Genomic DNA, 5,814 nt, shown 5'->3' with positions numbered 1-5,814 from the left:
TGCGTGCTGTCAGCATGGAACCGGATGTGGAACTCGAACCCATGTACGGTAAGATCATGACCTGGGCTGAAATCAAGAGCGACAGACACTTACCGACTGAGCCACCCAGGCACCTCTCCCAACATCTTTTCTGTGAAACAACAGTTCTGTTTTAGTAAATGTTATGAGACAATAGGACTCAATTAATGGTCAATGGAGTTTGAGAGGTGCTGGATTAAACATATTTAAGTATTTTTTTTAAGACTTTATTTTTAAGCAATCCCTGCAGCCAACTTGAGGCTTGAACTCACAACCCCGAGATCAAGAGTCACGCGCTCCACCGACTGAGCCAGCCAGGCGCCCTCAAGCATGTTCCCTTGCCCCAGGACTTCCAAAAGCCTTTAAAAGGCTCACATGAATCCCCACAGGAGGGTATGGGGCACAGCCTTTCCCATACAAATTTGAACATGGAGCTTTTTATGGATTAATGTATACTCTTTGAGGAATGCAGATGCGTGTGCACACGGTCACAGCAATGTGTTCTACTATGCTCCCCAGGCTATTTTGTAGCCTGTTTTTTTTCACTGTTTGACAAATTATGGATATCTTTTCATGTCGGTCAATATATGGCTATATAATTTTAAGTGTTGCATAGTACTCCTTGCCATGGATATGACATTAGTCGTTTAACTGTTTAGGGTGTTTCTACTTGTTTAGTATTATAATATATATTATGATGTGATACTGGTATAAATGTAACGCAGTAACAGTTTTATAAATTATTAACTTGCTTTTCCCTTCACTGTTCTGAGTTTGAAATCATTCATTCGGCGGACACTGACTGAACACCTACTGGGAGCCAGGCACTGCCCTGGGCGGGGAACAAACCAGACACTAATCCCGGCTCCTGCGGAGCCTGTGCCGGTGGCAGGATCCGCATCACCTGGAGGTGCTCCAGGCAGAAGGCATGAGAGGGGACGGGTGCTGAGTCAAGAGCACGCCCTCTGCGTTCGAAAGCAGCACAGAAACCAGAGTAAATGAGGGCAAAGTAGGTCCTTGTGGGCCATTGGAAGGACCCGGGGTCTTGCTGGGGGTCATAGGGGAGCCAACAGGAGGTGTGGAGCCGAGAAGGGATATAATTTGATAGACATTTTTATAGCGCATGTCAGCTGCCCTGTTGAGAATGGGGGGGGGGGGGCAAGGACAGGAGCAGCGACACTAGTCAGGTGAGACATGACTTGGCCTGAGCCAGGGTGGAGAGGTCAGGAAGGGAGAGTCAGGCAGGATTTGATTCCAAGTCAGATGAGGTGGGGGAGAGAGGGAGGGAGGCTTCCAGGAGGCCTCCCGGGCTTTGGCCCGANGTCCCCTCCCCCTCCTTGCCCCCAAGACAAGCCCCGTCCTGTCTTCTAACCCCACAGTCTTGCCTGTTTTTAAACCGTACACGCTCTTCAGGGGGGTCTCAGTCAGATGTATGTATTCTTCAGGGGGTTTCTTTGCTTATTTGCTTTGTGTTCTGAGATTCTGCCACGTGGATGCTTACAGACGTGGCCGAGATTTGCACCCGTCCTGTAGAATGGCCTAGTGCCTAAAAAGAGCCGGACTCACTTAGCCCCTCAACTGTAGAAGGGCATTTTTACTGCTTCTGGGGCTTGTTTCCTCTTCGCAATAAAGCTTCTAGAAGCGCATGTCTCGTAGTGCGAGTGTACGAAGAGTGTCTCTACGGAATACGTCCCGTGACTGACTTGCTGGGTCAGAGGGGTAGCGCCCGCTGCACTATCCGTGGCAGCCTCCCAGAGTGACTGCGCGGATTTACACCTCCTGCCAGCGTCAGTGGGACTATAATGTTCCCATTATCCCACATGCTTGAGAACATGAAGCATCGGGAGTCTTCTACCCGGGTGCCTAGCGCGCAGATGACAGGTCGGATGCTGTCGGTTTCTTACCCTGCGCTTCCCTGACAAGCGATGAGGCTGCAGCCCTTGCCCTGACTTTATGGATCATTTGTCCTTCTCTCATATGAAATTCCTGTTAATGAATTTTGCCCATTTTTCTCATTCGTAGTTTCGTTTACTGATCTGTAGGAATTGTTCATATTTCCTGTATACCACTGCTTTGAACATGATTGCAGTGAAGATGCCTTCTTCCACTTGGAGGATTTCATTTCCACTCTTCACAGGATGTATTTTGAAGAGGGGATGTATTTACTTGAAGGTAGTCAAATTCAGCCATCGCTTTCTTCTAAGAAATCCTTTTCTATCCCCATGTCACAAAGGAAGTCTCCTGTATCATCTCTAAAAGTTGTGTACTTTTGCCTTTCACATTTAAGTCCTTAAACTACTCCAAATAATTTCTGTATGGTGTGAGAGTTCAATTTCATTTTTCTACTATTGGGAGAAGCTATATTTTCCACTCATGAACCTTGAACTGAATTTCGGTGCCTAAAGGCAGTTCTAGGAATTGAGAAGCAGATAACTGCAATAAATTCCAAGAAGCAATAAATGCCAAGGAGCAGACTCAGATTCTGAGCACTGAGCACCCCTGAACCGGAACCGGCCACCCAGGAAAGGCTGTGTGCTCGGCTGTTCTCGGGGTCAGCTGACTCACTCGGCCGGTACTTTTCCACCCTGAGCCTCAATAAAAACTGTAACTGAATTTTGCTCTCGAGGAGTCACTCTCTCTGAAGTTCTTCGGACTGTGGTAGTTTGGATAAAGCGTTTGCCCTCACTTCTAACCAGTCTCAGTGTTCATTTTGATCGCATGCATCCCCAGTATGCCAGTACCACCCAGTGCTGGTCTGTCCTTTCTCTACCACTCTACCTGTTAGGGTCTTGGAACTGCATTGAACCTATAGGCCCATGGAACCTTCCAAACCATGAACATGACTCAGGTCTCCTTTAGTGGATTCCAATATAATCTTGTAATTCTGTCCACACGATATAGAGAGTTACATTTATTCTTAGGTATTTTTCATTTTAGATTTCATACTGAATGGTATCCTTTAAAATTATATATTTTTTAATGTTTATTTGTTTATTTAGAGAGAGAGGGAGAAATAGAGAGCAGGTGGGGTAAGGGCAGAGAGGGGGAGAGAATCCCAAGCAGGCTCCGCACTGTGAGTACAGAGCCCAAGTGGGGGTAGATTATATTTTCTGTGTGCTGTTGGTATATAGAAGTGTGATTGATTTCTGTATAATGACTGTGGCCAGCAACCTTACTAATACCACTTATTTATTTTAATAATTTATTGAAAGGGCATGGAGGAGGGCACTTGTGGGGATGAGCACTGGGTGTTATATGGAAACCAACTTGACAATAAGCTATTTGTAAAAAAATAAATAAATAAAATGGTTATAACTGCAAAAAAAAAAAATCAGGTTAAATCTTGAATTCAAATCCTGAAGGTTTGGGTCCAAATTTGGTTATCGGTAGTTTCTGCCAGATCTCACCAATGGGGCCGTGTTTTCTTGTTCCTGTGTAGTACTTTTTGGTATTTTACTGTGAGCTGCAGGAGCAAACTGTACTTACAGATTCTCAAGGAAGAGTTTTTGTGCAGCTCTTTGCGGCACAATTAGTCATCCTGTAGAGAACAGATCAGTGGTTGCCAAGGGCTAAGGCCCAGGAGACTGGGGAGGGCCTGCTGATGGGGTTGAGGCTTCCTTTGAGGGTGATGAAAATATCCTGGAAAGAGAGAGTGGTGATGGTTCTACTAAAAACCACTGACGTGCGTTCAATTTGAATGGGTGGATTTGATCCTGTCTCGGGCTAGTCTTCGGAGAAGGGCTGCTTCGTGGGGAGGTGGGGAAAGGAAGTCCGGTTTGGCCCAGAAGAAGCAAGGCCGTGTGTACTGTGATTTCTCTACCCAGGCAAACACGCAACTCCAGTCCTGAATATATTCTCTGTGTCAAGGGGAAGGTCTGGACGGTTGCAGAGCAAACGGAGAAGGGTTGCGTCCTCTGGGGAGTGGGAGGCGGTGAAGGATGAGTGCCACTGCTGGCTAACAGGGTGACACATGTCCAACTTTAAGATAGCGCTTTCGGGGCGCCCGGGTGGCTTAGTCAGTTAAGCATCCGACTTTCGCTTAGGTCAAGATCTCGCGGTTCGTGGGTTCGAGCCCCACGTCGGGCTCTGTGCTGACTGCCAGCTCGGAGCCTGGAGCCTGTTTCAGAGTCTGTGTCTCCCTCTCTCTCTGACCCAGCCCTTCTCACGCTGTCTCTCTCTCTCTCTCTCTCTCTCTCTCTCTCTCTCTCCTAGAAATAAATAAAAATAAAAAATAAAAAGAGCACTTTCCTGGCCAGTGGTACCAGTTTGGACTCCCAGCAGCAATGTTCAACAACTCGTACGGCTCACATTAGCTGTAACACTTGATATTGTAAGACTTTTTCATTTTTGAGAACTCAGTGGGGATACAGTGTANATCCCAAGCACACTCCAGGGTCTGAACTGTCAGCACAGAGCCTGATGTGGGGCTTGAACTCACGAACTGAGAGATCATGACCTGAGGTGAAGTCAGACGTCTAAGTGACTGAGCCACCCAGGCATCCCTATTTTATTATTTTAAAGACTTTATTTTTAAGTAATCTCTATCCCCAATGCGGGACTCAAACTCACAGTCCTGAGATTAAGAGCCACGTGCTCTACTGAATGAGTCAGCCAGGTGCCCCTCTACCGCATTTCGAAATATTGGTAATTTATAGTCCTTTATATATTCACAACAGGAACTGTTTGTCATTTGCCTATACTCAAAATACTTTCTTACATTACACATGTGGTCCTTTTTGCTTTTTGGTTTGTCTTTTGACAAGTAAAAGTTCTTAATGTTAACGAAGTCAAACTTATCAACATTCTTTTTTACAGTCAGTGGTTTGTCCACATTGTTTAAGAAATCATTTTCTGTCCCTCAAAGGAAAAGTTCTTTGCTGATGTTTGTTTCAAGAGCTTTTTGAGATTTAAGTTTGTTTTTGACATTTAAGTTCTTAATCCATCTGGAATACCTTTTTTTTTTTTCTTTTTTGGATGAGGCAGGAAGAAGGTTCTAATTTTATCTCTTTCAATATAAACAACCATTTTCCAGCTTCAGTTAATGAAAGTCTTTCTTGAGTTAGTGGCCACACAAGTGCATGTGCACCACAGCTGCACAGTGCGGTCTGCGTTGCTGTGTTTTGTCACATCCTGCATCGCTCGGGTAGGTATACCGCTGCACAAGTATCATACTCTGAATTTCCATAGCACCCTCTTTCCTTGTCGGTCTCTGCCTCTGGGTCTCTCAGCTTCCTAGACTTCCTTTAGGGTAATCTTGGGGAAGGGAGCCATCAATCGTGTGATCTCAGCGTCTTAACAGAGAAAACTGCGTGATGTCCAAAGTCTTCCGCTGGACTTTCTCCTCGTGGCTATGGGGTACTGGAAGGTCCGAATAAGATTATATGGAGCAATGAACTGCTTGTAATAGTGTGAGGTTACTAGCCTCGGGTCAAGGGGACCAGGTTTTTGTCAGGTAAAGGTATCTATGGATGTGGACAGTCGTGGGCCCTGTTAGCCCAGTCAATGTTTTGTTCAGAAACCCTTACGTCATTTAGACTGCTGCTTTAACGCCACCAAAGCATTAGGATGCTGAGGGATCCTGCTCTAGCATTCCTAAGGAATGTCGGTTCACTTTGCTTCCACTGATCCCTCAAATTTTTTGTGGCATTAAGAGTAGAAGATGTGGCGTAACACAAGTAAAAACAGTTTGCTGTTCGGGGCAATCAGGCCTTCCATCACCGAACTGCAGCCAGCAATGTAAATGACAGGGTACCTGCAGCCCAGGAGCCTTAAAGGCATTTTCGCAACGCGCTGGGC

This window comes from Crocuta crocuta, unplaced genomic scaffold (assembly GCF_008692635.1).
Source record: "Crocuta crocuta isolate KB4526 unplaced genomic scaffold, BGI_CrCroc_1.0 scaffold1015, whole genome shotgun sequence".
Classification (NCBI taxonomy): domain Eukaryota; kingdom Metazoa; phylum Chordata; class Mammalia; order Carnivora; family Hyaenidae; genus Crocuta; species Crocuta crocuta.
Note: the sequence above shows the minus strand (reverse complement) of the source record.